This window comes from Carcharodon carcharias, chromosome 3, assembly GCF_017639515.1.
Source record: "Carcharodon carcharias isolate sCarCar2 chromosome 3, sCarCar2.pri, whole genome shotgun sequence".
NCBI classification, from domain to species: Eukaryota; Metazoa; Chordata; class Chondrichthyes; order Lamniformes; family Lamnidae; genus Carcharodon; species Carcharodon carcharias.
In genome coordinates, this window is record NC_054469.1 from 116,041,097 (window position 1) to 116,053,254 (window position 12,158).

The 12,158-nt window shown below is 44.2% G+C and overlaps 1 protein-coding gene across 7 annotated transcripts in view; it reads left to right on the forward strand.

Moving 5' to 3' along the window:
* The first annotated feature begins 4,683 nt into the window (after positions 1-4,683).
* mios (missing oocyte, meiosis regulator, homolog (Drosophila)) overlaps positions 4,684-12,158 on the forward strand; it is a 72,819-nt gene continuing 65,344 nt past the window's right edge. Inside the window, exons 1-2 of one of the 7 annotated variants that reach the window (XM_041183670.1) lie at positions 4,684-4,780; positions 5,502-5,670. The gene's annotated coding sequence lies outside the window, so the exon portion shown is untranslated. The other 6 variants (XM_041183675.1, XM_041183672.1, XM_041183669.1 and 3 more) reach the window with 6 other exon arrangements.

The following is a 12,158-nucleotide window of genomic DNA, read 5'->3' on the forward strand; positions in this document are numbered from 1 at the left end:
TCCCCTAAGCTAAATACAGAACCTCAAAATTAGCAGCCGGTAGACAAGATGAATGGACGTGGCCTCACCAGTGTAGTCAAGGTGTGGCAAATTACCTGAACCCACAAGAAAAATATTTTTAAAAAATTTATGCAAATTGATCTTCTTGCTTAGAGGTTTGAGCACTTGGCAGTGTCTATGGTGGACAATTAGGCAGGTTTCCTTGGATATGGGGCAGGCAAGTTCCAAAGATCTAGTGACGTGCTTATAGTGTGAGAGCACTCAGCTGGTCCATGCCAATGGGATACCCACAAGTTCCAGCAGCGTTGGTGATGTTAGGCACAATCCAGCAATAATTGCTCACTCTCTGCAACTAACAGGGAATTAATTCCTAAAAGAGTCACTACAAACACTCGGACTATTTGGAATCCTGAATTTCCACTTAAGGTGCTTGGATGAATTTGACAGAGCTCGCAAAATATAGCCCACTGAGAGTCTCAAGAATTTTTGTAACTCACACAATATCACAATGACAAAAAGCTTGCTGCTTCCATTGGTGAAGAGGGATTGCAAAGAATTTCCTCCGACATTGTAGCAGAAGAACAGCACATACAGCCACCAGAAACTAAAAAAAAGGAGGGTTCTGAAAAATAAAGGTTAATGCTCAAAAAACTGAACACAAAAGACTTCTGCGAATATGGTTCCTCATTGCAAAAAATCTGACAAGATGTCTGAAAAAGAATGAATGCTATCAATTGACTTGAATTACCAGTTTGTGGAGGCATCAGTGGACCTTACGCTCTAAGACCACTGATATCCACAAGTACAGCATGACAGAACTTTATTTCACTTAAAATGTGTTAGTTATAACATCAGTGGCCGAAACACCTATTTCAGCAAATATCTTTGAGTGTGTATATAATTGTATGAATAATAAAGCATATTGCTTAACACACACTCAATGCAGTACTCTATTGACAAGCCACACATTTTCTATACATGGAAGTTGTTCTCTTGAATTTGAATAGTATTGGTTCAGAAGTGGTTGTTCAGAGGTTGAAGTATGGAGCCAGTAAATGCCAATCTATGTGATGATAATGAACCAAGATCACTTATAATTAGTATTCCATATCCAATATAACGTGACAAAAACAGCAAATTAATGCAGCTGCTGGAAAATACATTTATATATATAAAAAAGAGAAATGCCTGTCTGTCTTTCGCCTCCAAGTCCTTGGACCAAACTCAGCTAAATTTGGTGGGATGATATTTTGGACCAAGTGGCATGCTGTAGAGGAGTTGATATCTAACCAGCCCCACCTTTTGGGGTGGGGGGGGGGGTGTGCTTTGGCCTCCTATCAGGGGATTCCACTGCCCAGCCTACACTGTGTCTCTGCTGACACTGTAACCCTGTTAATGTGCAAAGCAGACATATATGTTCAAAGAAAGATTGCAACAAATTTACGTCATAAATTCCCAACTTCCTTTCATAAGTAATTTATTTTATTTCTCATATTCTACTTGTTTAATTTAAGTTATGTTCAAGACACTACACATTATAACTTGGAAGGGAAAGCGACAAGCGGCATGCAGAGCAAGGGAAGATGAAGAGGCTAGAACAAAAAGGTTAAAAAGCTGTTAGAAATTGACAGAAGGTAAGGAGATCCAGTGCTACAAGTAAGAGACCACACATTAAGAAAGCTTTCAATTATAATCCTTATAATATTTGAGTCAGACGCAGAATATAATATTTGCAGTATATCAGAATATGTCAATATTATGGTGCAAAAAAGTGGACAAAAGAGTCACCTTCAATGTAATGCATAAATGGTAAAGTATGATTGCCATTCTTAAGCGATTCAGCTGCCTGAAGGTTCTTCTTATGGGAACGGCAACAAAATCAAAATACATCTTAAAAAACATTAGAAAATACAACAGCTGAGTAGGATTACCACAAGAAATCTCTTTATTTTGGCTCAAGAAGGAGGAACTTCTAATGTGGTCTATCATTAAATATTTAATGTTTCAACAAACAATGAAAATGCAACAGTGACACTGAGATATAGAGAGTGATACTGCGGATGTTGCCTTAGACGCTGAAGATGAAATATTCAGAGTATTAACAAACATTGTGGAAATAGGTGTAGATGTAGATTTTGAACCTGAGGTTTTGAAAGTGGCACTGAGGACGTAGAGAATGATTGGTGGAAATTATATAGTAAAGTTGTAAATCCAATTAAACCAGAGTCAAGCTAAGTAAAGCAGATGAAAGTAAGATAATTGTGAAAATAAATATTTTTTGTCAAATAGTTTTTCAGTATCATAATTTTATGTGAATTTAGGTATTTTTGTTTCATATTTGTGGGATTAAAATTGTTAATTAAAGAAATGGCCGATTTTCACATGCAATGCAAATGTCTACTAATGTTGCAATATCTCAAGGCCAACCCAGACATACTGTGGGATAATAGCTACTGTGATCAGATCATGACTCGTGGTATACCGCGTAAACTCATGAATGCACCTAAGGCTGCAACTTTTCGAAAAGTACCCAGTATATCCTGGAAGGGTAAGGTGTCTCAAAAATTTAAGCAACAGGTGAAGCTAGCCATTGCATGCTGTTACCAATCAATAGCAATATGAGTGGTATTCTCTGCTAACAGGATGCTGCCATCAAGCCATAAAAAATGTTTTGCCTACCACACAAATTAGGAATGTGGTATATGAAGTTCAGTGTCGGTGTGATGCCAGATATATAGGCCGTTTATTCCAGTGATTGACAGATTGTATCGAACAATCCCTTTGGCTTGTTTGCAACAAGCAAAGTACTTACCGTACCCAACCAGCCCGTGCTTGCAAATGTCAAAACATTGTGTCAAGCGTTAGATGTGATTCACAATTGGACAACACTTGCTAACAATCCTGATTGTGCAAAGAATTACACTGAAGACCAATTTAAGGTTGTCAGTTGGGCTCGTAGTATGGCTCACATATGCATGCTAGAAGCCAAATATATTTACAGAGAGGGCCCGTCCTTTGCAGACAGAAGGAACATTTCCACACATTGTGCCTTTTTTTTAACTAAACAAAAGTTTAAGGAACAGCCATTCCTGGTTCATTCCCCACGACAATGCCTTGACCAATCAGAGTCGACCTGCCTGGTTTGAATTTGAACAAAGTTGAGAAGTTAACTGTTCTATGCTGCATTCTCCATTCCAACACCTCTACCAATCAGAGTCCACTTGCCAACCAATCAACACTCTTTTATGCAGAGAGCATTGTTTTTCTCCCTTTACTGTTGGGAGATTTCCTGATGAGTGCAAGATGAAAAGCTTTGATAGCATGTCTCTTTTTTCAGCAATGCTAAGATAATTGTGTGAAAGAATATAATTAAGTGAATTGTTCAATGAAATCTGTTGGATATAATAAATATTTAAAATAAAAAAATGAGAGGCTAAGTAAAGTGGGGTGATATTTTCCAAAGTTTAGAAGAGTCAGAAGTGATCTCATCGAAATATACAAATTTTCAAAAGGGCTTAACAGGGTAGACACAGAGGCTGGGGAATCCAAATCGTGGGAATACAGTCTCATGATAAGGGGTCTATCATTTCTTACTGAGATGAGGAGAAATATTTTCACACAAAGGGTTGTGAATCTTTAGAATTATCTACCGTGGGGCATTGTGGATGCTCCATTGTTGACTATATTTAAGGCTGATGTAGATTTTTAGTCTCTCAGGGAATCTTCCTGTTCCTTTTTTGTATTCTCTTAAGAGTGGTGGGGTTGGATAAATTTTTTATTGTATTTATTTGTTCATGGTTTGTGGGCATCACTGGCCAGGCTGGCATTTATTGCCCATCCCTAATTTCCCTTGTTCAGAGGGCATTTTAAGAGTCAACCACATTGCTGTGGGTCTGGAGCCACACGTAGGCCAGACCAGGTAAAAATGGCAGACTTCCTTCCGTAAAGGACATGAGTGAACCAGATGGGTTTTTACAACAATCAACAATGGTTTCACGGTCGTCATCAGGCTTTTAATTCCAGATTTTTATTGACTTCACCATCTGCCATGGCAGGATTTGAACCTGGGTCTCCAGAACAATACCCTGGGTCTCTGGAAATCCAGCCCAGTGACAATACCACTACCACCTCCCCTTTAATCTGAATCTTAATCTGAAACTTCCCCTGAATCTTCCCACAGGATAAGATCACAAACTTTCTTGAGGCTTACAGTTATAAAAACAAATATCTACTGTATATTGCAACACTGACATCAGGTGTAATCTGGGCAATCTACATATTGGAGATCTCTCATGTACTGTGTGACCTTATTTTTTTTATTAATTTATAGGATGTGGGCTTTGCTGGCTGGGCCAGCATTTATTGCCCATCCCTAATGGCCCTTGAGAAGGTGGTGGTGAGCTGCCTTCTTGAACTGCTGCAGTCGCTGGGGTGTAGGTACACCCACAGTGCTGTTACGGAGGGAGTTCCAGGATTTTGACCCAGCGACATTGAAGGAACGACGATATATTTCCAAGTCAGGATGGAGTCCCTAATTTTGCAATTTGACTGAACACTACTTTTAGCATTAGCTGTCCCTTAATCTGGCCATCATTCGTCACGTGCCTCCCTGCTGAAGAGCGGGCGCACGGGACCGAGCTTCGCTGACGTCAGGGGTCACGTGAATAAACACGGTGCCCGCCGGGGGAGGGTGGGCGCGCGCGCGTACGCATGCGCCGTTAGCACAGATGGGCCGGGGTCGGTGTCGGTGTTAACGCTCCAGGTAGCGGGGAGGCGGTGGGTGAGTCTTGGGGCTTTGGCCTGTGGCTGGGCGCCAGTTATCGAGTGCTGAAAGGGATTTGGTGTGAGTGCGGCCGCTAGGACGCTGCTGGTGATGATGGTTCATCCAGGCCCCAGGCTTGCGAGAAATCAAGTGCCGGCCCGGGCAGTGGAGTGGCTGCTGGATGCCGAGGTTTAAGCCGCAGTCGCCGCCTTCTGGGTTCTAGGCCTGTGCCTCAACCCCGGGATCACAGCGCAGCATGAATGATGCGTGGGCAGGGCCGTGTCTCTCATTTCCCCTTAACAAACGCTAAATGACCCGAACCCAACAGGAAAAGCTGTAGCTTTATTCCAGATCTCCCAGCAGCAGAGTCTGCTGAAAACTTATTGAATAGTGAAGCACGTTCATGGACTTTCCTTTTTTATAGCCTCATGCGGAACTCGTAAAAAAAAAGCAGGCCGATTTTTAAATTTATCTTGCAGGCTGGTATTTTCAAGGTATTGTACTTCCCCCCCTTTTTTTTAATATAGCAGTGACTACACTTAAGTACTTCATTGGCTGCAAAAAAATGCGTTGTCCGGTGGTCGTGAAAAGCTCTGTATAAAAGCAAGTCTTTTGGGAAATTTGAGATGGGTAAACTGGCTTGGCATTACCGCTTTTTTGGTAGTCCAAGAATTTCAAAAGTATCGGTTGAATTCTAGATGGGGCACTGTACCAATTTTTGATTGTTTTTACTCTTCAGAATACACACCAAGCTGGGCAGATGCTGTCCAGGACATGGTGACAGAGGAGGAAACTCAGTCAATCGAAGGGTTTAAAATTGATGAGGAGGTCTTGGATAAGCTGTCGGCACTTGAAGTTAAATAAGGCGCTGGGACAGGATGAGATGCAGCCAAAAAATATTGAAGGAAGTGAGTGTGGAAATTGCAGAGGCACTGGCAACAATCTATCAATGTTCCCTGGATTCAGGGGAGAACTGGAGAATTCCAAACATCACACCATTATTCAAAAAGGTTGTAAAGATCTGCCCTGCAATTACAGACCAGTGAGTTTAACTTCAGTGGTGGGGAAACTTGTAGAAACAATTATTTGGGATAGAATTAATAGTCACATGGAAAAATGTGGATTGATTCGGAAGAGTGAGCATGGATTTGTTAAAGGATAATTGTGTCTTAACTAACTTGCTGGAGTTTTTTGAAGAGGTAGCGGAGATAGTTGATGAGGTCAAGCGCATTGATGTGGTGTACATGGACTTCCAAAAGGCGTTCGATACAGTGCCATTCAACAGACTTGTGAAGAAAGTTATAAGCCGTGGAATAAAAGGGACAGTAGCAGCGTGGATACAAAATTGGCTGAGGGATAGGAAACAGTAATGGTTAATGGGTATTTTTTGGGCTGGAAAAAGGTTTGTATTGGAGTTCCCTAGGGGTCGGTATTAGGATCCTTGCTTTTCCTGATGTATGTAAATGACCTAGATCTTGGTGTGCAGGGGACAATTTCAAAGTTTGTGGACGACACAAAACTTGGGAGAATTGCAAACTGTGAGGAAGACAGTGTAGAACTTCAAAAGGACTTTGACACAGTGGAGTGGGTAGATAGGTAGCAGATGAAGTTCAATGGGGAGAAGTGTGAGCTGATACAGTTTGGTACAAAACATGGAGAGACAGTAGGAAATAAAGGGTACTATTCTAAAGGGTGTGCAGGAGCAGAGAGACCTGGGTGTATATGTACATAGATAATTAAAGGTGGCAGGACAGGTAGAGAGAGTTGTTACTAAAGCATACAGTATTCTAGGCTTCATTAATAGGGGCATAGAGTACAAGGGCAGGGAGGTTATGATGGACTTATATAAGACATTGGTTAGAGCTCAGCTGGAGTATTATGACAGTTTTGGACACCACACTATAGGAAGAATGTGAACATAGTGGAGAGAGTGCAGGAGAGGCTTACGAGAATGGTTCCGGAGTGAGACACTTCAGTTATGAAGAAAGATTGGAGAAGTTGAGACTGGTTTCCTTGGAGAGCAGAAGGCTAAGAGGAAACTTGACAGAAGTTTTCAAGGTCATGGGTCTGGGCAGTGTGGATAGGGAGAAACTGTTCCTGTTCGTAAATAGATCGAGAACCAGAGGGCACAGTTTTAAATGTTTTACAAAAGAAGCAAATGTGAAGTGAGAAACTTTTTCACACAGCGAGTAGTTGGGGTTTGGAATGTACTGCCTGGAAATGTGGTAAAGGCAGGTTCAATTGAGGTATTCAAGAGGGTGTTGGATGATTATTTAGATAGAAACAATGTGCAGGGTTACAGGGAAAGGCAGGAGATTGGGACTAAGCTAAAATGCTCAAGAGAGCTGGTGCAGACACGATGAGCCAAATGGCCTCCTTTTGCACAATAATAATTCTGTGAAGCTTGTAGCATAAAAGATGTGTCAAAACAGTTCTGTGGTTCAGAAGTTCTAAGAATTCCTTCAGACCATGTGCAAGATCTAGCACCAATCTGTGGTCAAAAGAGGAAGTGGTTGTTAGCCATATATTTAATTGTAGGCAAATGGTGGGCATTAACTGGGAATTTATTTATGCCCTGGCCATTGACAGATCCTGGTAGTGGGTGTCGTTTGGCCTGAATGCCTGCCTCTCTGCTGTGATTAGGTCTGCAACTGGGTGTCGCTGGAGAGGGAGGGCGTGCTGTCCAGTGGTATGCTTGAAGCCTTCTGTTACTGAAGTGCATTATCAACTCTGGGATTGACATTTTAATTTATTAAGTTTGTTTTTTGTTACAGTGGGTTAGTAGTGCCCCTTTCAATTAGGGCATGTAATTAGTAATAAGTTTGCAAAGGAGATATAGATATTTCAATTTTGGTGGCTGAAACAGCTGAGGCTAGCACCATCAGCTCTTTTCCCACACATCCCCCCTTTTTTCCCTGCTTCCAAAACCTTGGGTGTGAAGTCAGAATTGGTGACAACGTTGCTGTTGCTGTCAGCATGGACGAGTGTTGTCTGCATGGACAGAAGGCTCAGCCTCCCAGATAGTGCAAGCTAATGCATGAGTGATCCTATGCCCATGACTGAGACTAAGACAGCACCTGCTTTGGTGGAGCATTCACTTTCCACAGCCAGGATTGGGCGTGAAAGAGGGGGTTGGAAGCGGGGTAGGTTTGGAGGTGGGGTGGCGATGTTGAGACCTCTGGCTCTGCAGACATCTGTTCCACCACACCCCTCCAAAAAAGGAGGAGGAGGCACGGCTCCTTGAAAGGAGAAGTAAGAAGACCCACTTGCTGGGTTGCTGAATGGGGAAGTGGTGGGCCCCTTCCTTCATTCTTGACATTGGCGCTGTGGGTACTTGGGGTCGAGTTCTCCTGTGTTACTGTACAACTTGATGCCTGAGGTGCTCCCAAACCAATTCTGGTGTCCAGGGAGGACCTTTCTGCTGTTGACCTTGGGAGTGGGATGGTGACAGGCATGACAAAGATGTACCTGGGCTGTCTGCTGAACCCTGTGTGGTGGGTGGGTTGACTTGGAGAAGGATGGTGGCTTGGTAGAGAGCACCGTGGATGGTTTAAAGTCCATCGCCAGTGAAGCAATAGATGCCCTTGTAAAACCACCCCCCCCCCCCCCCCCCCCAACTGAGTCTCCCCTCATTTTCCCCCCTGTGGAATTCTAGACCAATAACTTGGGTCATTGTGACAAGGTCCACTTGACCCTTGACCAATGGTTGGAGCTGGTGCTGCTTGTCAGGTCCGTCTGCTCTGCGGTAAAAGCCAAGAGCTTGAGCAAGGATGTGTGCCAACTTGAGCTGTGCCAGCTGATGACATTCCTGGGCTGCTGAGGGAGTGGAGGATCACAAATGACTCCCACTTCCTCTACACAGTATGGTGTAGGAGATGGTTGCCTCCACTCTTACTTTGAGTACACTCATAACCCAGGTCAAGTCGACATCGATAGCAGCAGAAAATCGTATGATAGATTTCTTAACTTCTTACTCTCTTCCTTAAGGAGCTTGTGGTGTGCTTCCTACAGGAAACCCACATTGTTCCAGATGACAAGGCTGTGCAGCTCCTGGAGTGGCAAAGAGGGGTCTTCACAAACCACCTCATTTCCAATTTAGGCAGGCTGGTTATCTTGTTGGTCTTATGTTTTCATCTGGAGATCAGGGAGTGCCAAGCTGCTTGCTTTATCTCACATCCAGCTAGAGGACATGCTGCTTCACCGAGTGAGTGTGTGCACTTCTTTGAAATGTCTGCTCATCTTGGCTCCATTGTCCCTGGCAAGTGCATCACCCTCAGCTATGGGGGTGGGCAGATTTCAACTATATCCTTGAGGCGAGGGACCATTCTGCTGAGTCCTATGATTTGGTTGATGTCTGGTGGAATCTCCACCCTGATAGCAGTACTTTCCCTTCCATGAGCTCTGAAGAAGGAGGTTCCAGAATCAATTGCCTTCATGTTTCTTCAGCATACGTGACTTGTGGCCAGTGCTGTGCTTGGACAGTTGCCTGGTGTAGGCAGAGCTGGTTCTGTTTCATGCGTGTGTGGAGCGTGTATACTGGCATTTTAAATCATCATCTGCTGGAGGATGAGCTGTTCTGGGACGAACTGCTGATTCTGCTACCTGGAGAAGGAAGTAGGAGAATGGGATTATGGTGAGGGTTCCTTCCTTGAGGCTATAGTAGAATGTGGGCAAGGCTCACATTCACATCTTCATCAGGAGTATGCAAGGATGTCGACCAGGAAGCTGAAGGTCAAGCAGTTCGATCGGGAAATGCTCGATTAAGGAGTCCTGTCCAGGCACATTGTCGAAGACTCAACCCTGTGAAAGGTGTACAAAGAGAAGAAGGGTATGTTGAGGGGCCTGCACTCTGCTGTGTCTTGAGGGACATTTGTGACATGGTGGATCCAATTCCCCAGGACCTGCATTATGACTCCCCCTTATACTTGCAGTAAAAAAGGCAGGGGTCTGTAAGTAGCTCTTGGGACTGCTGGCTGACAACGAATGCCTGACCTCTGATTCAGAGGGCACTGAGCATATTATAATGCTCTGTTCTCTTGGTCTGTCCAGTGAGGATGCTTGCACTATTTCTTTTGGGAGGGCCTGTTGAATGTCAGCCTGGAAAGTGCTGTGCGGCTCTGTTTGGCCTGGCAGAACTGGTTTTTGTGGGGAAAGTCCCTGGGGCTGCCTGTGGAGTTCCACAGGAAATGCTAGAATGTCCTGGAGAGGTGACTCCGTGTGGGTTCTGAAGAATGTCTAACGAATGGGGAGATGCTTTGCTCTTTCCGCAATGCCTTTATTGTCCTGCTTATTCCTTAGTACAGGCTACAAGATCTTTGCTAGGGTTACTTGGGCCAGCATGGTGCCAAGATGAGCGGGCACCTACCTTGACCATTCCTATGTGCTCCTAGGCTAGTCTGTCCCTGGATCAGAAGATGTTTGACGGTGTGGGTTACTTATTTATAAATACTTATTTGGGACTCAGCAGGTATTTGGTTTCAGAATGTATTTTGTCCTTTGGGTTTGACTTCTGTTAGTTGCTGCGTTTTTTCTGATTAAAGTTAACAGTACTCTTTCCCCACCCCACCCCCAGCCTCTCTTAAGGAGCGGAGTGCATCAGCAGGGTCGCATAACCGGTCATTTATATATGGAGACATTCTTGTGCCTCTTGTGGAGGGGATTTACTGGACTCTTTCTGCACCGGCTTGGTGCCAAGGTCATCCTCTCCTCGTACTTACGATCTTCTTGATTTATAAGAATGTTTGAGTGCCCACAAGCCTACTGGATGGTGTGCTCTGTCAGTGTCAATTGGAAGAAATGTCCTAGACTCTTGCTGAGGTAGTCGTGGCAAGACTCTGCCAGAGGAACTCCAGGCCTTTTGCATGGAACACTATCTACCTCTTCTACCTGGGACTCCATCTTAGCCCTGCCGAGTATCCGATTTCCCCCAGGGCCTGTATTGCGGCTCCCCATTTATACTTGTAGCAAAAAAGACAGGGGATCTGTAAGCACTTCTTAGGACTGCTAGCCTGCAACTGATGCCTGGTCTTAGATTCAGAGGGCACTGAGCTGATTTATGGTGTTCCTGGTTGGCAAACTGGCAAGAGCTAGAGGCCAAGGTCACCATTCCTAGGACGCTGGACAGGACTGCTCAGCGTGCTGTCCTGCAGGGTTGAAAGCTGGTCATAAATCAAATGGCAGCATTTATTCTGTGGTGCCAGTTGTCACTGTGATCCTTTCTCTGAGTCTGTTGCCAAGATACAAAAAAGTTCATCATTTTCTTATGGGACCAGAGGGCACAATGGATCTCTGCCGCAGTGCTGAGTCTCCTGCTAGAGCTTTCAAGTGCTGGTGTGTCTTTGCACCCAGGCGGCGACTTTGACTTCAGACATTGTCGCGATATCTATACGTCTAGGATCCTCCTAGGTGATGTGCATAGAAAATAAGAAGCAGGAGTAAGTCATTCGTTCCTTTGAGCCTGCTCCGCCATTCACTATGATCATGGCTGATCAACGCCATACTCCTGCTCTCCCCGTACCCCTTAACGCTGCCTTTTTGAGTCTAGAAATCTATTTCCTTCTTAAATATGTTCAGTGACTTGGCCTCCACAGCCCTCTGTGGTAGAGAATTCCACAGATTCACCAACCTCTGAGTGGAGAAGTTCCTCCTCATCTCAGTCCTAAATGGCCTACCCATTTCCTGATATTGTGACCCCTTGTTCTAAACCCCCCAGCCAGAGGAAACATCATCCCTGCATTCAGCCTGTCCAGCCCTGTCAGAATTTTATACGTGCCAATGAGATTCCCTCTCGTTCTTCTAAACTCCAGTGAATAGAGGCCTAGTCGGCCCTATCTCTCCTCATATGACAACCCTGCCATCCCAGGAATCAGTCTGGTGAACCTTTGCTGCACTCCCTCTAAGGATATATTTGCCATTCTTGGGGAAGGAGACCAAAAGAGCGCACACTACTCCAGATGTGGTCTCACAAAGGCCCTGTACAACTGCAGTAAGACATCCTTGCTTCTGTACTCAATTCCTCTTGCAATGAAGGCGAACATATCATTTCCTGCCTTAACCGCTTGCTGCACCTGCATGCTTGCTTTCAGTGATTGGTGTACAAGGACATCCAGATCCCTTTATACATCAACATTTCCCAACCTATCACTATTTATTTAAATAATACTCTGCCATTCTGTTTTTCCTGCCGAAGTGGATAACTTGACACTTATCCACTTTCTACTGCATCTGCCATGTTTTTGCCCACTCATTCAACTTGTCTAAGTCACCTTGAAGCCTCTTAACATCCTCCTCACCACTCGCATTCCCATCTAGTTTTGTGTCGTCAACAAACTTGGAAATATTACATTTGATTCCCCCATCCAAATCATTTGACATATTGTGAATAGCTGGGGCCTAA